The sequence below is a fragment of the Protomyctophum parallelum genome (assembly GCF_964188405.1).
Source record: "Protomyctophum parallelum genome assembly, chromosome: 15".
NCBI lineage: Eukaryota > Metazoa > Chordata > Actinopteri > Myctophiformes > Myctophidae > Protomyctophum > Protomyctophum parallelum.
Genome location: NC_139710.1, coordinates 18,615,760 through 18,638,481, shown reverse-complemented (window position 1 = coordinate 18,638,481; position 22,722 = coordinate 18,615,760).

Here is a 22,722-nt window from a genome sequence, read left to right as displayed (position 1 = left end):
AGATTGCCTCCATTCAATCGGTATATGGCTTGCTTAATAATTAATTGTTTGACTGTGTGTGCGTGCGCAAACGTGTGTGTGTGTGTGTGTATGTGTGTGTGTGTGTGTGTGTGTGTGTGTGTGTGTGTGTGTGTGTGTGTGTGTGTGTGTGTGTGTGTGTGTGTTTGTATACTCCGTGCAGGCATGTGTGTACTGTGAGTACTGAATGTCCTTACAAGGCTATTAAGATGTGATCGTGCGATAAATTATGGAAAGTGAGGACTTTCCATAATTCACTTTCAAGAGGCGAAGTTAGGGCCCTGGCAGTGGCGTAACTGTCTGGGCACCCGACTGGTAATCCAGTCGCAGTGTGCCGCGGGTTCGACTCCCGAGCCCGACACGGCCTTTACTGCATGTCTTCCCCCATCTCTCTCCCGTTTCCTGTCAGCCTACTGTCTGTCCCTTCAAAAAACCAATAAAAGCGTAAGCCGCAAAAAAATATCTTAAAAAAAAAAAAAAATAATAATAAAAAAGAGGCGAAGTTAGGTGAAGTTTAAGGTTAGGGTTAAGGTAGGTGATGCCTATAACTGTGTGCATGTGTGTTTGCAGTGAGGCAGGGAGAAGTGTGCACAGTGTGCATGCGAACTAATACGATTCACGTCAATCTTATTAGTACACTGTCTATACAGTGCTGGTAGGAGCTACGGCACAGCATGCTCGGCTAGGACATACACACACACACACACGCACACGCGCACACACACACGCACAACCTGCATATACTACACAAATACGCACCAAGGAGACACACCCAGCAAGGACACACAAACACTCAAAGCAAGGACACTTCACGTGCGTCGTAAAGGGCACATGGTAAAAAGGGTATACTGTTAGGCACGTGCGCAACACGCACACAGGCACACACACACACACACACACACACACACACACACACACACACACACCTTGATCCTCGATCACAAACATCCCATCCAATCCCCTTTAACCTGGCTTTACTCAGAGCTCTCAGAAAGGCAATTATAACAGTATTCATCTCATTATGCATGAGTCACTGACACATGCACGCGCACACACACACACACACACACACACACACACACACACACACACACACACACACACACACACACACACACACAACACACACACAGAAACACACACAGTTTAGCATATAAACACGTTGCAGCTTCAACAGATTCATCTGCATTTCATTGACCTTTGCGTAAAAGATTAATTCGTTAATAGGATATGCGGCAGTTGCTATATGCACATATAAAAGCTTTTCTGTCAATTGGCTGTGAATTGAAGAAGATGAATGGTTATTACGCCAGACAGTCTTTCATAATCACAAGCATTTTATACTTTTGGGGCAGACCACTATAGCTGCACTGAGCGTTAAATCAACATTTTGGGGAGTTTTGCAGTGTGCTGTCAACTAACACCAAGTACGTCATCACTTTCTTTGCCCTTGGATCTCACGGTTAAATATTTACCGTTCATGGGCAAAAGGGCCATCCATTCAGTATATATCACTTTGTGTTTGTGTTTTGCGTGCACGTCTCTGTTTGCATGCTCAACGGTGAAGAAGAGGTTTATATATGCGTCACCCCATCCATCAGAGCTACTGTGCTGTGATCACCTTCACCGACCCGTCACAATATTTACACCACTGTGAGCCGTGAGAGAGCTAGAGAGAGAGGGAAGGAACTGCTCCGTGCTTGTTGAAAATAAACATATCTCCAAGGAATAGCTAAACATAACTGTGTGTTAGTTAGAGTTACAGTGTCGTGTGTTTATAAATAATTATGTACAATGTGTGTGCAGTGTGTTGGCCCATATTGTGTGCGTGTGTGTGCGTCACACCTCTGTCTGTGTTGTGTTGTGTTAAATGTTCTTTCTCAAACAAACCCGTTTGCTCTTCCAGCCTTATATGAGGTGCTTGGCAGCGCCGATGCGTGAGGTGTAAGTAATACTGGGAGCATGACGGAGAAACGCCTGGCAAGACGCGTGATTACCTTTCATTGGCGCAGCGTGAGGCGCTGTAGCCACGCGCTCCATCAGCTAATGTGCAGCGTGCGTCAGAGCCATATGTGAATCCCTGAGGGATACACACTTGTATTGTGTGGCTCAGGCTGTACACACACATCCTGTGAGATATTGTATACATGCAGCCGTATGTCAGTGGTAAAGCTGCGATCACAGTCTCTCTGTGTCATCCCCGATTACCCAAATGTGATGAAAGGTACACAATCTGTTGTAGTTAACATGTTGTGATATTCATGAGGTTCCCTATAGAAATATGGTGGACACTGGACTTAAAACCTATACCAATACAACCAACAATTCTCAAAGTAATTAGTCATCATAGCATCAAAGTCAGTCAACCACTTTGATCCTTTTATACTTTGTCTATTCGAAAATATCTGATCTACAATGTTGAGATTTTAAATCTGCTCCCCAAAAATGTGGAGAGAAAAAAGAAGAAAATGAATGTTGAACATTTTAACAACACAAATCTTGTCTTATGGGATCCATGGCACAAACTCCTTTCAAATGGGGGTTTGCAGCCAAATACACATTTTGGTGAACCACACTGACCTAAGATATTTTGAGATATTGGCAGGAACATGCTGGAAAAGGCTGATAGTATCCTCTCTCACCATATCTTGAAGGTGGAGAAATATTGATTCATGAATCATGTTCAAGTCAGTTACATTTTCTTTTTTACAAACAACAGTTCAGTTCAGTTTATTCAGTATATCGTTAGCTATAGTATTATCAACCTTTTTATTTCTTCCAACCATCTTCACTGGTCATGTGGTGTTTTTAGATGCAGGCTGTATAAGCATTTCTGGGGTTGCCAAAAACAACTGGGCTTTGGTGACAACTTCTTTCGTGCCGTGTCGTACTTCACCTGTTCTGCTTTGCCTGGTTTGAAAGGTTTTTTCCCCCTCCGATTCCCCTTTTTCTTTGTGCATTTCTCAATTCACCTAGCCAGACACTCTCCATTGAATATTTTATAATAAATATACAATTACATTAAAAAATATCTTCTCCCACTTCAAAATCAGTACATCCTATAAGATGTGTGTAAAGGTCCACACACAAGGTCATGTTTCTGAGGCGGGGATGCTTCCTTTGTGTTGTTTGGAAAAACAAGAAAAACAACCATATGTCAAAATAGTGAAGTCAAGCAGGAGTCACAGCTACATGTTTTATTCATTGTTCCTCTACCGTACGCTCGCGTTTTCATTTATTTATCTGTTGTTTTTCAGGAAACACTCCATGCATTCGTACCCACCATATGCTGGGTGCGATCAAATCATTGCCAAGGGATAGCGACCCACTCTGGGATTCAGGCCTGCCTGGGAGGGCCCTGAACCAGACAAACGCCACCAGACATCCACCTCGGGCTACTGTGTGGCCTGCGCATACTCCCCCAGAATGCCTCTGCTCTGTAAACGGCTTTCAAAATGTTGCTGTTTGGCTGAAACCTACTGCATGTCCAAAACCGTTACATGTTTGGAAAATGGGGGAAAAAATAACCTATTGGTCCATTGTAGTTATTATGTTGTTACAAGGTCTTGTTAATACTTTTCATTGGTTAAATATTTATAAAATCAACAGACAGACATGCCATATAGGTGAAAATCTTCAAAAATAGCACAACTTGCAGATCTATGGTAGTTTGTACTGTATATGAGCCATTTTCGATACTTTTGCGTGACAATGTCATACAACCAAGTATAAAATAGGCCATTCATTCAATAAAATAGATACATATGGAGATCCAACATTTCTGCCCGACAGTGACAATAAGCTAGCCTGGCATGGCCAGACTAGTATCATTGTGAGATATTAGTCTTAGTCTGGAATCTCTGTGTGCAACATACATTTCCAAGGGGAAAATAAAAAAAGCCTCAAAAACCCGCCCCATATTTGCATACTGGGCCCTGATTGGTCCCTTACTACTTCGTAGAGAGTTAAATTCAATCAAAACTGAGCGGTGAATCTGCGGAGGGCCAAAAAAACGAATTGCACAAATCACACCTGTGTGAAGTGAGCAGCGCTTTACCAACCCTAATCATCTTACATCATCGCGATATCATAACAAAACATCAGTGACAGACAAAACAAACATTAAACTCTGTTCATTGTCTGACGTTTTTAATGTTTGTCTAGGAAAGTGTGTGTGTGTGTGTGTGTGTGTGTGTGTGTGTGTGTGTGTGTGTGTGTGTGTGTGTGTGTGTGTGTGTGTGTGTGTGTGTGTGTGTGTGTGTGTGTGTGTGTGTGTGTGTGTGTGTGTGTGTGTGTGTGTGTGTGTGTGTGTGTGTGTGTGTGTGTGTGTGTGTACACATGAGAGCAGGAAGAGGCTGATATGAAGTACTTTATCTAACTACTGACAAGGTCCATCGGGGGGGAGTGCTACTCTGATTCACTTACTTTTCCATTTGCTGTGTGTGTGTGTGCATGCGTGCGTGCGTGCATGTGCGTGTGCATGCGTGTTCTCTTTACTATCTTCACCAGCCAGGAAGACACTTAACATCCTGAGAGGAGTCCAGGAATGGTGTGATAAAAGCCTCAGGAGAGAGGGAGAGAGAGAGAGAGAGAATGAGAGAGAGAGAGAGAGAGAGAGAGAGAGAGAGAGAATGAGTGTGTGTGTGTGTGTGTGTGTGTGTGTGTGTGTGTGTGTGTGAGAGATAGAGAGAGACTATGTGCACTCTGCCAAATAGTGTCCGTGTTTGTACGCATCCGTGTGTGTGTGCGTGCGTGCGTGTGCATGTGTGTGTGTGAGATAGAGAGAGAAGGTTTATCTGACAGTAAACTATAGGATTGAAAATGGACACTAAAAATTAAATGTGTAGCTAGTAGCTACAAACAGATTTCAATTCACAATGCATTTAGCAGACACTCCAATCCAGAGGGACTTACAACCCAACCAGTAAGACGTGGTGCTTGGGTATATAGCGCAGGGGTAAAATACCTATCTGTCCGCCATCATGAGCTTGGTTGTTCCTATAGTACCCCCCCCCCCCCCCCCCCCCCCCCCCCCCACACACACACACACACACACACACACACACACACACACACACACACACACACACACACACACACACACACACACACACATGCTTTCTCTATAGCTACCTAACATATACAGTACATCTAAGTAGTACTTCACATTTCACTAGCAAGGACTATACTACCATCAACAAGATATGCTTAACAGATTTATTGTGAGAAACAGAAATGTATTTGTCGAAGGCTTGATTGGTTTGGTCTTCCGTTTGGACTGTGGCGTTGTAGGGAGTCCACTGTAGCACCCAGCAGGCACGACAACCCCCCCACCGAGCGCCACGGAGAACAGACAGGGGAAACAGGAAGAGAAGCAGGGTGGGAGGGAGGGAGGGAGGGTGTGCAGAACGTGAGAGAGTGAAAGGGAAGTGAGAGGGTTAGGTGTGTATTTATAGGAAGATGGAAGTTGCGGGATTGAGGTGTGGTCCTGCTCCGGAAACTATACTAATAACTTCAGTTGTGGTGAAGCAGGCAGCATATATACTGTACATATCTAAATAAACATATTGTATCTGGATAGCATAATTATAGCATCCATCAACAAGTAGGCTATACGTATGAGGGCTGGGGATGATACAAAGAGAGAGAGAGAGAGAGAGAGAGAGAGAATAATGAAATGGACAACAAGCTGTTATGTGGTGCGTGATAGTCTATAATGCTGTGCAGGCTGCAGACCTCCACCTACAACCAGCAGCACTGTCGGCACTAGCCATGGTTCATGACTCTCGTATTCATACGAGAGTCATGGCTTAACTGCACCCTGTTTTTGGCGCTCGCAACATTTACAACTTTTACGTATATATAAACATTTGGATTTCAAATATAAAGTACTCACAATTTGTCCCACGGGTGTTAGTTAGTTGCTGCACCAGCGATTAGAATTGCTGCATCCCGCGTTGTTTAATAAAAAGCATTTTTGTTATTCTGTTATTTTGCCATTGGCTTTCAACTATACGCGCCCCTATCGGTCGGGAGGAGGGTGGCACTCGGTGTGTTCGATATAGGTACGCTGACCGCCCTGCCAATACAGACTAATAGGCGAGAGCGCTCCCGGTGTGCAACTGTGGATTCCCCAAACAAACCCCGTTTGAAAAAAGTAACAACGCGGGATGCAGCAATTCTAATCGCTGGTGCAGCAACTAACTAACACCCGTGGGACAAATTGTGAGTACTTTATATTTTAAATCTGAATGTTTATATATACGTAAAAGTTGTAAATGTACCGAGCGCCAAAAACAGGGTGCAGTTAAGTCATGACTGTCATGATAATCATCATGGCAGTCCTGTTTCAGGGCTATGTCGGCACAATCCAGAGGGTGAGGAGCCAGCAGCCACGCAAATGGATGGATGGATGAGAGATGAGGAGGGGGGTCATCGGGAAGGATGTATATGGAGGATGCTGGCTGGAGGGGAGGAATGAAGGAAAAAGGTGGAGGAGGGGAGGGAGATGGTCGAGCACAGCTGGGTAAAATGGTGGGATGGTGGTGAATGGAGAGGGGGGAGGACCCCAGGGGAGCCTCACCTCCCGCATCAATTATGAATGGAGGAGGAAGAGGGGGGGGGGGGGGGGGTGGGGAGTGGAGAGAGAGAGAGAGAGAGGTAGAGAGAATGAGAAAGAGAGAGAGAGAGAGAGAGACAGAGGATGGAGCTAGAGGAACAAACAAGCTCACAGCTGGAAAACAACTCTAAATGCAATGGTTCTGTTCAAGCCATCTCTCTCTCTCTGTCCCTCTCTCTCTCTCACACACACACACACACACACACACACTCACACGCACACACATGCACACACACATACACTCTTGTACACACTAGACTAATCTGTGTTCGGCTTAACACAGAACTCATTCATTTGAAAACACTCAAATTATAGCACGCGATGGATAAACATTTCCGACATGCAAATTGGCAACGGGCAAATTGGCACACACTTGTAATGTGGGAACTTGTAACGTGTGCAGCACACGCGCTCCAGATTCAAATTGCAGCATTGAAGCACACCACCCGTTTGTGAACAAAAAGCCGGCGTCGTTGGAATAATCCACACATCAAAAGCAGTTCAGGTGTAGGGTCAATGGCGGCGGGGTCACATCCATTATGTCCACATGACGCTTTTCAATTACGGAGCTGCTCCGTATGAATCTTATGCATTGATGTCATCAATCATGCTGCTCCACTTCCACGGCCCTGACCTGACACTGGGAACGGGGCTGTTAGCACAACAATGGACGGGCCTTTTAATGGCAGTTTCATCTCCAAATCATGTTTAACCCCCTGGTAATCACTGTCTGTGTGTGCGTGTGTGTGTGTGTGTGTGTGTGTGTGTGTGTGTGTGTGTGTGTGTGTGTGTGTGTGTGTGTGTGTGTGTGTGTGTGTGTGTGTGTGTGTGAGACAATAATAGGCCTATATGTTTTTTCCTGTGTGTGTGTGTGAGTATGTTTATATCTGATTTGTGTGTGTGTGTGTGTGAGAGACTGTGTGACAATATGTTGTGTGTGCGCGTGCACGTGACGTATGTATGTCAGCACACATACAACATGCATGTGTGCATGCGTGCGCCTCTGTGCGTTTCCTTATAATATTACTGCCTGGTGATGAGCTGTCAGTGTCGCCCTGGGCCCCTCCCCCGACAGCGCCTACAAGACGGACACTCCTCGGAGGTCAATACCGCATGTCAAGTGTGACGGATGCTCCTTCCACGAGAGGCGTGACCCTTGACCCCTAGTGTAACGAGGCCGAGCTAGCACGGACCTCAAATTACAACAAAGAATCCCTCTAATGCCGCTGTAAATGCTTCTCATTATAGGATAATTAGTTTTCTTCTTGGGTGCGATAATGGCAAATGGGGAAGACCATGCGGTACCCGACTAACTGGAACGATTCATCACCTCATCTTCCCAAATGCATATTAGGTGAGAATCGAACTGGACTCTTTGTTCGCCCCCCGCCATTCGGATTTCAATCACATGTCGGCACCGTTTCGGAAATGAGAATTTTAATTCCAAATGAAACTATTCTCTGTAACCCTGTATTCCCCTGGGATATCATACGGACATCCCAGGGAATACATCTCCACGCATCCAGAAAACCCATCACCTGCCTGTCACGCAACCAGCCTGATCCCCGACCTTGTCACCAAGAACATGAGCCTGATTTATACGTGTTGTGTGCTTAGTGTACATACTGTAGCCCGTCTTCAAGCTCACGACCCGTCACTCTGCCAAGCGTTGTGAGCTTGTATATAAGCGACTTTTTGTGCACGACACAACTAAGTACAACTCAGGTTTTAGGCGTCTTTCACCAGAAGAGGATGATTGCGTGCGTGCGTGTGTGCGTGTACGTGTGCATGTGTACATGCACGAGTGTGCGTGTGTGTGCAGGGATGGTTCTGTCTTCTGTATGAATTTTCATCTGCAGTGACAGCAAATCGATGTGCTGGTGCTGCAGCCGGTGCTTTGGACCGGGGCACCTCTGAAGTATAATCACCACAATGCTGACCTTGACTGTCTCATACCCCACACACACACACACACACACACACACACACACACACACACACACACACACACACACACACACACACACACACACACCACACACTGAGGCACACTGAGGCACACACATACAGTATGCAGGTGGGGAGCCACACGCACATTCAGACAGACTCAGGTACACACAGAGGTTGGCTCGAACACAGACACACAGGCAGTCTCTCCTCTCTCTCTCTCTCTCTCTATCTCTCTCTCTCTCTCTCTAATACACACGCACGAACACACACACACACACACACACATGCAGGCACGCATGCACACCCTGCTGTTGTTGCCGTGACACTGTGGTGCTATATTTAGCCTTCCTTCTTCAGTCCACAAACCTGTGTGCTGATAATAATTGCACAGATTACCTGCGGCCATGATCACATGACATGTGACAATGAAGAGCATATAGCCAGGACCATCTGGCCTGTCTGGCCAAGCTGGGTCGCACGCACGCACGCGCACACACACACACACACACACACACACACACACACACACACACACACACACACACACACACACACACACACACACACACACACGTGCGATCTAGCTTCTTCTGCACGCATCCGCCTGGGTCACAGCAGACTATGGGCGACCGCTGGCACTTTGGAATGGGGGTCAGATCACCATATCCGCCTGGGTGACATGCAGCAGACTACTGGGCGAGTGCTGGCGCTTTTGCATGGGGGGTCAGATCAACATACTGTATGGAATTAATTCTGTACTGGCCATAAATATGGAGCATGTGAGTGTATAGGGTTTGATGAGGTCAGATCAACATATGGAATGTCAGAACAGGTCAGCTCCATATATGGAGATCTAAGGGTGGCAGCGGGGGCAGTATCTTAAATGTACAGGGTGTGATGTCACGAGACCTGGGCAGTGGGCCCGACACACACTGGTGCCAGACACACATAATTAACTGCGGCCTTCGGTCGCAATAACAAAGTAAAATACAGAAAACAAGCAGTTATAGCATGAAGTTCACTTTGCGCAGTAAATCCTCCTGTTTATGCCATCCATCCCTGTTCCTCCATCTCTATTCTATCCATATACATCTCTATTCCATCCATGTACATCTCTATTACATCCATATATATCTCTATTCCATCCATATACATCTCTATTCCATCCATATACATCTCTATTCTATCCATATACATCTCTATTCTATCCATATACATCTCTAGTCTATCCATATACATCTCTATTCTATCCATATACATCTCTATTCTATCCATATACATCTCTATTCTATCCATATACATCTCTATTCTATCCATATACATCTCTATTCTATCCATATACATCTCTAGTCTATCCATATACATCTCTATTCTATCCATATACATCTCTATTCTATCCATATACATCTCTATTCTATCCATATACATCTCCATACTATCCATACATCTAGTCTATCCATATACATCTCTATTCTATCCATATACATCTCCATAATATCCATACATCTATTCTATCCATATACATCTCTATTCTATCCATATACATCTCCATATACTATCCATACATCTATTCTATCCATATACATCTCCATATACTATCCATACATCTATTCTATCCAAACAGCTCTATTCTATCATCCATTCCTGATTCCTCTATATCTATGCTATCATCATCATCTGTATTCCTCCATCTCTACTCTATCCATCCATCTCTCTTCAGCTCAGCCATAAGCATGCCATCTGCCATCCATCCTTTGGGCTGTCAAACACCCGTCCCCTCCACACACACACACACACACACACACACACACACACACACACACACACACACACACACACACACACACACACACACACGCAGGCTGCACGCACGTGCTCACCAGGCATGGACATGCACAATCAGGAGGGTCTCAGCTGTTGGTACGGTCATCTTTCCCTCTCCCAGGGCTGGAATGATCTGTCAGCCCTCCAGGGGAATGAATGACGTGTTTGTGTGTGTGTGTGTGTGTGTGTGTGTGTGTGTGTGTGTGTGTGTTTACAGGTAATTCCATTTTTACCCTTAGTAAAAATGAACAGGCCCTACTCCAGATTTGACTGCACCTTACAGGAGTTTTATAGGCCTACTTTGTTGCCTGCTCATGTTGTGCACCAAAAATAGCTCAGCAGATCTGCTAGTGTTGCTTGATAGCGTGCAACAAAGTATAAATCAGGCATTAGCCTCTACTCTCAAGCCTTCCAGTCCACCTAATACTCTTGCACTTTATACATACAGTAAGATATGTTTTCCGTACTGCTTTTTAACTGCTCTCTTGTCTCTCTTGTCTACTGCACCATAACTATGCATTGTTTTGTATTATTTGTATTTTTTATTTTATTGTTTCACTGATGTATTGTCTTGCACTGTATCGTATTGTTTTCTTTGACCTGTGAAGCACTTTGGTACGATGAGTCGTTTTTAAATGTGCTATACAAATAAAATTGATTTGATTTGATTTGATGATCTAATGCAATCACACTATTGGGGAAACAGATTAAGGTAAACAGTCGAATTGGAAATTCATCGGTTGATTGTTTTCTGTATCAAACCAGGTCACATTGGCTGCCTGAGTGATGTCATGAGAGAGACTGATTGAAGGAATTGGATCCATCTGGTCTAGCTGATTAGCAGAGGACAGTAGGGCTTAGTACCAAATGAGACTTCAGGATTTGTTTGGGGCTTTGGCCTGCATGACGAAGCAGGATTATGAGCCCTTTCCTATGTTCCGTGGATTAATGTGTGTTTTAAGTTTTGTCCGCGCTCATTAAAAACTGAACCGTCAACAACAGCAACAACCACACAGTGTCTGAGACAGAGATCAGAGCTAGCCAAGAAGGACACATGCAGTACAGTAGGTGGCTGTGACACTGCTGAGCAACAAAACCGCTAAAAATGTCACACCATGCGTCGACGTCCTGACATCGAAATAAATTAAAAAAAAGTCTTCTGAATCTGAAAGAATATATGTTCATGTGTGGAGTTTGCATGTTCTCCCCCTGTCCCCTAGGGTAGGTACCCTCACAAAAAACATGCAGTAATCCTGGTCTCTAAACTGCCTCCCCCTGGCCAGCCTGATGGAGGGGAAAGGAACTGGTTTGAATAACGTGTTCCTTCCACGCGCTATGTCCGACCGGGGAAATTCCCCTCTGTCAGGTGTAAAGGAGCAACTTGGACACTCAGGCATGAAGGAAGCATGAGTTCAAGTCTGTTGCTCTCCCCAGGTTGGCGGAGGGTGTGTAGAGCCCAGGATCACATTAGATGCTTGACACAGGGGTGAAAAATGCGTTACAAAATCGTGGGATTAAAAAAAATTATGTTCAAAGATTTGTGCCGCATTTTCACGATTTTTCAAAAATAGCAGACCTACAAGCTCGTAGCGCACCACTCGGTGGCGCGCTATGAGCTTGTAGATCTGCTATTTTTCAATAGTTAAAACACCAAAAGGGGTTCCCGTACAGAATGTGTTAAGTGATAAAGAATCTCTGCGTTAGAGAGAGACAGTGATAGGGGACATGGTGCTGAACGGTGGTGTTACAGGGTTAGCGGTTAAATGTCATGTGGGGACAATTCTTTGCCGTAAAAGCTCCATCATTGCAGTTTCAAGAAAGGAAGAAAGAAATGGACAAAGACAAAAAAAACTGTACAGATAAATATGTGAAATATATAAGTGCGTTGTTAAAATAGCAGCAGATGTAATAATCTAAAGGTGCATGTGTAAATATCAATGGGCCAAACGTTCCGGCTATCAGTCTTGGTGTGTGCAACCCATTACCGTTATTTATATGATGTGATTTGAACGGGTAACGCACCTTAAGTCAGAGCGCGGTGGTCACATGAAGAGTAATGTAAATATCAATTAAATTAGGCAGTTAAAAGGCAGCAGATATAGATACAGTCTTATAGACAGTATATCGTCGCTGTCGGATGGAAACCTCATATGTCCAAAACTGTTACTTTTCAGGATTCAAATTCAAAAGCATTAAAATAGCAGATCAACAATCTCAAAATTGTTTCGTGCCCTCCAGCGTGCGGATCTGCCACTTTTGATGCTTTTTGCGTCACTGTAGAGTGATCAAGGAGTTGAGATTAATTTATTCCGACCCCTGCCCGAATCTGTCCTGACCATGCAGTGACCCCTTATCCAGAATGGATAATTATTTACTTAGATGGTTCTCCGTCTCAACTCTTTGATGAAAAAACACAAAAAGAAAAAGGGATATAAGGATGGATAATGGGCCTGGCGACAGGCGGGCTCAGCACTTCCTTCATTTGTGTGAAGGGGTAGAGGAGACAGCCCTGAGGGGCTTCTGTGTGGAAGGTCAGAGCCAGTGTTGCCAGATTTAGCAAGATAAATAAGCAACCAGCTCTATGAAAACAAGCCTTGCTACTGAAAACAAGCCTTGCTACTGTGTTTTTGTTGCATGACTTGCTGTGAAGTGCACAGAGCCCCTTGGGCCTTGGGGCGATGTTGCACAATAAAGAAAAATAAACTGAAACTAAAGCCCAAAAGAAGTGACTATAATAAGCCACATGAGCACGTTACACGGCTATTTGAAGTAGCAATTGTAATGGAATCTGTGGACATATGCTCAAAACCAAATCACAACAATGAATAATGAGGCAACACAAGAACTCTGAGTTATAGAGTATAGAGATTTTACTCGAGCAAGGAGACAAGACTTACATGAACCAACCCCATGTATGGAAAACCCAGTCTGGCACCCAGATTGACAACCAACGACAGCTTTTATAGCTCTTCTCTTCTCCCACACGACAACCCCCAACATAGCCACAAGGCATTCACCACATGGGCAGTGACGTCATAAAACACTTGGAGTATTCTTACAATGTTTATCTCTAAACTTCCACGACATTACCCCACTTTTAAACATTTAAAAACTCATAAACACCATTTTATCAGTACATTGCAGATGCAGGCAAAAACCTGGAACACAAAATAAACACTCACTCATATCGTACGGGCAGGCGAAAAACCCCTTTTCATACAACATTATCTCGTAACGTTCTGGGAAAATTCCTACACCGGCCTATCTCATAAGAGAAAACGACCACCACATGGCTTACGACATGATAAAAACATAAAATCCACAACATAGTATACACAACAAAACACATCAGAATACGCAGGTATTCAGGCACAAACATAAATCAATATACAGTGACACAATGGTTTTATAACAACAAACAAATAAGGCAACGCCAAATTAAACATACAATAACCGTTGCCGACATTGGACCCAAGAAAACATCTCAGCACCATAGTGTGTCCATTCAGAATTGTCCATCAGCCCACTTTGAGGGCAAGCCAAGTCTTTTTAGTTCTTTCACAATGTGCAGGGCCCAGACATGTTGCGAATTTGCAGATTGGCCATTTTCAACAGAACAGCACACGTCCCGGCTTCTCAAAAGACCAGAAATTGTCACCCCACAGGTGACATTCCTGGGGCACATGACCGCACATGATCGCCGGATTCAGAGTTCAGAGTGCTAACAGCACTCTCATTTAGGACAGCTCTTCTCTTCTCCCACACGACAACCCCCAACATAGCCACAAGGCATTCACCACATGGGCAGTGACGTCATAAAACACTTGGAGTATTCTTACAATGTTTATCTCTAAACTTCCACGACACAAGTAAGCGTGTGAGCTTGCAGATCTGCTATTTGTTTTTATTTGTCTGCAAATGTTTTGAATATTTTTCAAAACATTTGAACACAGGACCTTCTAGCTGTGATGGTGACAGCACAACCACTGGTTTAAACATTTGAACACAGGACCTTCTAGCTGTGATGGCGACAGCACAACCACTGGTTTAAACATTAGGATACTGTAATAAGGGGACATGGCAACACTGGGACGCAGCACCCAGTCCCGAGGGGCTCCTGTGTGGAGGGTCTTATGTGATGATGCTCCATCTCACCACTCGGCGGCTCGTGAACAAGTCCAATATCCTGTTGCACATGAATGGGTGCAGGTTTCTCTAGCCCTCTGATCTTTGTGTCAAGCTTGGCAGGATGCAGTGTGCTGGATGCTGAGCTGTGGCCCACAAACAGCATACGCCCTGCACACATGTCTTCCTCGTCACGTTCTTATCTCTCGTCTGATCGGTGAACCAATGGGATGCACCGGCTGATCCAGCCGGCACCCACTTCTCTATACCCACCCCTCTATACCCACCCCTCTATTCCCACCCCTCTGTACCCACCCCTCTATAACCACCCCTCTGTACCACCCACCCCTCTGTACCACCCACCCCTCTATACCCACCCCTCTATACCCACCCCTCTGTACCCACCCCTCTATACCCACCCCTCTGTACCACCCACCCCTCTGTACCACCCACCCCTCTATACCCACCCCTCTATACCCACCCCTCTATACCCACCCCTCTATACCCACCCCTCTATACCCACCCCTCTATACCCACCCCTCTATACCCACCCCTCTGTACCCACCCCTCTATACCCACCCCTCTATACCCACCCCTCTATACCCACCCCTCTGTACCTCCCACCCCTCTATACCCACCCCTCTATTCCCACCCCTCTATACCACCCACCCCTCTATACCCACCCCTCTGTACCACCCACCCCTCTATACCCACCCCTCTATTCCCACCCCTCTGTACCACCCACCCCTCTATACCCACCCCTCTATTCCCACCCCTCTGTACCACCCACCCCTCTATACCCACCCCTCTGTACCACCCACCCCTCTATACCCACCCCTCTATACCCACCCCTCTATTCCCACCCCTCTGTACCACCCACCCCTCTATACCCACCCCTCTATACCCACCCCTCTGTACCACCCACCCCTCTATACCCACCCCTCTATTCCCACCCCTCTGTACCACCCACCCCTCTATACCCACCCCTCTATACCCACCCCTCTGTACCACCCACCCCTCTATACCCACCCCTCTATACCCACCCCTCTATACCCACCCCTCTGTACCACCCACCCCTCTATACCCACCCCTCTATTCCCACCCCTCTGTACCACCCACCCCTCTATACCCACCCCTCTATTCCCACCCCTCTGTACCCACCCCTCTATAACCACCCCTCTGTACCACCCACCCCTCTGTACCACCCACCCCTCTATACCCACCCCTCTATACCCACCCCTCTGTACCCACCCCTCTATACCCACCCCTCTGTACCACCCACCCCTCTATACCCACCCCTCTATACCCACCCCTCTATACCCACCCCTCTATACCCACCCCTCTATACCCACCCCTCTATACCCACCCCTCTATACCCACCCCTCTGTACCCACCCCTCTATACCCACCCCTCTATACCCACCCCTCTATACCCACCCCTCTATACCCACCCCTCTGTACCACCCACCCCTCTATACCCACCCCTCTATACCCACCCCTCTGTACCTCCCACCCCTCTATACCCACCCCTCTATTCCCACCCCTCTATACCACCCACCCCTCTATACCCACCCCTCTGTACCACCCACCCCTCTATACCCACCCCTCTATTCCCACCCCTCTGTACCACCCACCCCTCTATACCCACCCCTCTATTCCCACCCCTCTGTACCACCCACCCCTCTATACCCACCCCTCTGTACCACCCACCCCTCTATACCCACCCCTCTATACCCACCCCTCTATTCCCACCCCTCTGTACCACCCACCCCTCTATACCCACCCCTCTATACCCACCCCTCTGTACCACCCACCCCTCTATACCCACCCCTCTATTCCCACCCCTCTGTACCACCCACCCCTCTATACCCACCCCTCTATACCCACCCCTCTGTACCACCCACCCCTCTATACCCACCCCTCTATTCCCACCCCTCTATACCCACCCCTCTGTACCACCCACCCCTCTATACCCACCCCTCTATACCCACCCCTCTATACCCACCCCTCTATACCCACCCCTCTGTACCACCCACCCCTCTATACCCACCCCTCTATACCCACCCCTCTGTACCACCCACCCCTCTATACCCACCCCTCTATTCCCACCCCTCTGTACCACCCACCCCTCTGTACCCACCCCTCTATTCCCACCCCTCTGTACCACCCACCCCTCTGTACCAGAACTCATACTGGCTGGGCCCTGACTAACCATCCATTAACTCACAGCTGAGACTCCCTATCTGGTGGCTGTCAAGGTCAGACGCATGCGCAAAAACACACACACACACACACACACACACACACACACACACACACACACACACACACACACACACACACACACACACACACACACACACACACACACACACACACACACACACACACACAACTTTAACAATTTATTTATGTGCACACAAAGGAAATTGCATACAAGGACATAAATATTTAAGGTGCAGCAAAGTCACATCCCCAAAATCAGGCCATATATCCTCAATCATAAGCATGTCACCCAGCACAAGGAGTAGCGGGTATAGGCATGCCAAGTTGTCGAAACCCCCTCCAACAACCAGTCCGCGGGCATGTCCCAGGCTGGACCACCGAGGGCATGTCCCAGGCTGGACCACCGAGGGCATGTCCCAGGCTGGACCACCGAGGGCATGTCCCAGGCTGGACCACCGAGGGCATGTCCCAGGCTGGACCACCGAGGGCATGTCCCAGGCTGGACCACCGAGGGCATGTCCCAGGCTGGACCACCGAGGGCATGTCCCAGGCTGGACCACCGAGGGCATGTCCCAGGCTGGAACACCGAGGGCATGTCCCAGGCTGGACCACCGAGGGCATGTCCCAGGCTGGAACACCGAGGGCATGTCCCAGGCTGGACCACCGAGGGCATGTCCCAGGCTGGAACACCGAGGGCATGTCCCAGGCTGGACCACCGAGGGCATGTCCCAGGCTGGACCACCGAGGGCATGTCCCAGGCTGGACCACCGAGGGCATGTCCCAGGCTGGACCACCGAGGGCATGTCCCAGGCTGGACCACCGAGGAAACAATGATACCATTTGGCTCCAACCAGGATCGACTATCTTCGTAGAATATTTGATGCAAGCTTGCGATTGTGTTGAAGCACACAGTCCACAGAGGTTGCAAATTATGCATCTTAAATCTGCACCCACTAGGCCTAACGGTGGTAGTTACAACAGAGCAGTTTAACGTCATGCCCCGCACGCACGCACACACACACACACACACACACACACACACACACACACACACACACACACACACACACACACACACACACACACACACACACACACACACACACACACACACACACTTGTTCTTCACCAATGATGCCATTTTAGTATTCAGTCATGGTCACCATTATTTGGCCTATTTTCTGGAATTGCAAAGCCATGTTTCCATTTGTCAAAGTAGGCATTGCAGGTCAAATATGAATCAAAATGCTGCTAGTTTCTTGATTGCCTATTTCTCACCTCAAATGGTTCGGTGGAATAAGAAAAAGTTAATGAACAGGCAGCAATGTTTTCCTCCATTCAGTTCTAGGCATATAGAAAGTGAACACATGAATAATCCATTCCCTCACCACATACCACCATTTATGTTCTTCTATATATTGTGTTGTAGATATCCGTGTGCTATTGCTGTATAGGTTATAATGGGTCAAACACCCATTGTGAAAAATGAACGGATGTACTGTGCGCACAGCAACCAAGCCATAGTAGGCTACGTCGGGTGCCAGCCACCTTGTGAGCTTGTCGATAGGCTATTTTCTGCTATATCCTTCTCCACAATAACAGAAAATACATTAATGAGCCCTAAGGGATTCCGCTCAACATGGGGTTTAAGTGGTTATTTGTCCTGAAAATACATTTCAGCACATTTGCAGGAGGGTTGCCTTTGCAAACCATTCTGCTATCCTATACCTCTCTCCCCTCTGTATCCCACACTGATGCAATGGGAGTTCCCAAATCACTCCTATGTATGTGTGTGTGTGTGTGTGTGTGTGTGTGTGTGTGTGTGTGTGTGTGTGTGTGTGTGTGTGTGTGTGTGTGTGTGTGTGTGTGTGTGTGTGTGTGTGTGTGTGTGTGCGCGCGCTCGCGTGTAAATTACAGGATCCTCACCGACATCCATCCTGTTTGTTTGGTGTTTGCTTTCACACCAAACCATATTCACCTTCATCACATACTTATTCTGTTTCTTGTCATAACTCAAACTTTTGCACCTATCTAATGTGTTTCCTTATTTGTCACATCCTGAGCTGATCCATAGTAGAGGGGGAACTATGTTATTGAAATGTTCACATTTTACAGACGCACGCGTAAACTTTATTTAGCAATGTATTGGTAACCTTGTTTCCAGGTGGGACTACAGAGGTGAAGACGTATCTACTGTACAGTATTACAAAACCAAATGTTATAGGATCAGGAACTGTGACCTAACTCAGACCAAACAGAAATACAGGTGGCTACCGCACACACCTAGCACAGTCGCTACATAAAGATGTTCTATTTCTTTTTTTGTCTGGGTGTCATGAGTCAGACAACCGCAGACAAATCCCTGTTAACGTAACATTTATCAGTCAGTGGTTCCGATACATTTCTTAATTTCGGAAATGGTATCAAGTCACCATGACACATACAGACATTCCTCACTGAAACCAAGACAATGAAATAGTTCCAGTTGGTTTGGCAGCGCCTCTAAACAGGGTGACCCACCTCAACCTGGGTGAATGGTAGGCTGATACCCTCGGTCAAGGTTATAAATCAAGATTTAGTTCCTCTTTCAAGTCATCTAGATTTCCTTATACCAGGACACGGCCGCCTGTTGAGAGCAAGGTACTTTGATGAAAGGAGTGAAAAGTCAGACATGCTACGTGAGATGCTATACATTTTTGTTACATAAATCACACAAGCTCTGACAATGTGATATCTTGATAAAGCATGTAATTTACAGCATCAATAAATACATACATAGCTTAATTGTTGCACTATCTTCATCTGTTTACAGTATGGTTATAGATCTGCCTTGTACAAAAACTAAAAAGGATATTCAATAAATCTAATTTATTAATCTATCAGCTTGAGGAACTATAGCTCCATGTGTTCAAGGGTAGCCTCTGAACACATGTGTCTTAACCCATTAATGGGACCCTGGGGGTCTTTATGTGTGTAATATGTAGTTTTAGATATTTTAGCCATTAACCATTTTAGCAGTGAACCCAGTGTCTCTGATGTCATCGACACTGGGCTCACTTCCTTCCTGGACTACAATTCCCATAATGCTTTGGGCTGTCTTACTGAGACAACATGTAGTCCAGTAGAAAAATCTAAAATATCTAAAACCATTACACACATAAACCCGTGACTAGCAGACTACGCCAGCCGTCCGGGCCTGTTACAAGGTTTTAAAGAAACATACCATGATGCTTTTATTTTTTTACATTTTTTTTTTTTTGTTATAATATCAATAAAATCTTATAGTTATTTTGATACTGATATGATACTGACATGGTACTGACCATGATGCTGACACAATGGGTATAGGACATGCACTGGCAACTTACATTGTTCCTGACTTGCATCGTTAGCGAATGTAGGGAAGGTTCCCAATAAATACAAAATGACTCAATTAGGATACATTAAAAAAATATGTTACAGTCCATCTCCAGTGGGTGGGAACACAAACAGCATGGCAAACTCCATTCTCCAATCCAAAGTAGACGTGAAGGAATTCTCAGCCATCTGATGGGTTTTCATTGGCTGTGTGTTGGTGTCCTTGTGCCTGTCCTGTCCCCTGTGACTGTCACAGTGTTCAGTCTGTGAAGATGAGAGTCAGGGGAGAGATTCAATGCTGCTCTTTTGCCCTTCTCCTCCTTTCACCTTCCCCCTAGCTGTGAAAACAGGCCAGGGAGACAGAGATGCTGATGGGAGTCAGAGTGAACTGACCAGATGTTTTGAGTAATACAGTGGGAAAGAGAAGTGTGTTTTCGAATAGTAATGTGTTAGTGTCTGTGCTTACATGAACGTTACATTTTTATATCTTTATTGACAATGAGACATGTAAATATTACATACATTAGCACACCATAGCCAAAAGGATCAAAACAAAATAAAGCTAAAAGCTGAGTGTGTAAAGTGTTTGAGTGTGCGAGTGAGTGTGCAGTGCACTGCAAGCAAGATAATAGTACATGATTTTTTCACATACCATCCCCTTATTTGCCCTATCTGAATGGAATGTTAAAAGGACTGAGAGGGTGATAAGCTGGACTAGGGATGCACTCACATGCACTCTACAAAACATGGGGGGGGGCAGAACAGCCATGAAAGAAGACTGACCCCTCAAAAAAAAGAAGAAAAAAAGTATTATGGGTAGGCTATGTGATAAATAATTTTTAAGACGGAATTCGGGTGATCTTTTAGGAGTTTTGGTGCCCTCTGATCAGTGCTGGGCTGTTCATTTTAGGTTAAAAACAAGCAACCATGAGAAATTTCCATTATGCTGGGGACCCATATAAACATTTCTAACATAAACCTTTAGGGTACTCAAAATGTCCAGGTTCACATTCTGGCAAGTGGACTAGTACTAGTACTAGGCTACTACTGTAATTGTGCCAACCAGGACTTTCCATGTTTATACTCGTGAGTGCAGATAAGGAATAATTGCATATAGCTCTGTTGTTGTTGCTCATGCAGAAGCTTTTATAATTCCGGTCAACAGAGGTAATATGAAGCCAATTGGCATCTTCGTTTATGTTTGGGGGCTTTTTTATTTTGTTCTTTTGCTTGTCGCTAGTTAGTTCCTCCACACGAACACAGTTTTACAGGATTATGCCTCCACTGCCAGCATACCCACCACTCATTCATCTTCTCGGTGTATTTGAGCGTGTTTCACAAAAAGCGTTCCTCTCCCATTCTCTCTCTTTCTGTCACTTTTTTTGTTTTCTATTCTGTGCTGGGTGTCTTTGAAGTTGTCATCCCCTCTCACTCTGTTTTTCCATCTTTAATGAATGCTCTCAAATTCTGTGTGGGTGTGTGTGTGTGTGTGTGTGTGTGTGTGTGTGTGTGTGTGTGTGTGTGTGTGCGCGTGCGCTAAATTAGGTAGGTTCCATCTTATGTCTCTAGCTGAGCTGCCCTCCATCACCCATGGGCTTTGTTTTGATCCCCCTGCCAAGCATTCTCCACTGTCATCTCATCTCAAGGGTTGTGTGTGAGTACTGTACTGTGGTGTGCGTGTACATACAGTACATACTGTACTGTATGTATGTGCTTACACATACAGGCAATGTCATGCGTGTACTGTACACAAGTATGTGAGCCCTCTACAGTCAAAACTGCTCATCTTCCCTTATTTCCCCTTGCAAATGTTTCCCTCTGCTCACTATATGCAGCCCAGGGTCTGTAATGGCAGAACAAGCAATGTCTCTTTTCTCTTGTACTCAACCATCAAGACTCCCTGAGGTACAGTACACTCATGGTGCCTGTTTCTGGTAAGGAGCCCCAGGACTTTGTCAAAGCACGAGAGAGACAGGCACCCACTCTCCTCCTGCTCGCAGATAACCAAGCACCAGAGTTAAATTCCGTCGGTTCTGAGAGCTTTGAGTTGAACGATAGTAGTTTGGAGAATAGGCTGCAGTTCTATAATCATCGCTGCTCACCGTGCAATACAGTACATGCCATCCATATCTCGCTCCTGTCCTGTATCCCCGCCGAGTATAACAGCATCATTGGAGCCTGTCAGAGCATCTCAGTGTTCCACGACTCTTTGGTTGATAATATCCAAGGGAAGAAGATGTTCAGGTGATAACACAGGGAATACTTATATGCTCTTTGGTTGATAATATCCAAGGGAAGAAGATGTTCAGGTGATAACACAGGGAATACTGTATGCTCTTGAATGTTGTATGCTTTTTGTGTTCATGGGGAGAGATGCACATGAACCCTTGGAAGAGAAATCAGGCACACATTTATTAAATACGCTGCTATATACAGTAACTTAGATGAACGATAGTTGTACCTAACTTCAGTGTTTTAGCAGAATTATTTTGACCATATTAACAGTAAAAGATTAAATACATTTATCAGGTAAATTGTCGAAAGCCATGAAAAATGACATACAGTATGTCATCAAAAAGCATGATTTTTTTGTAGCTGGTTCCT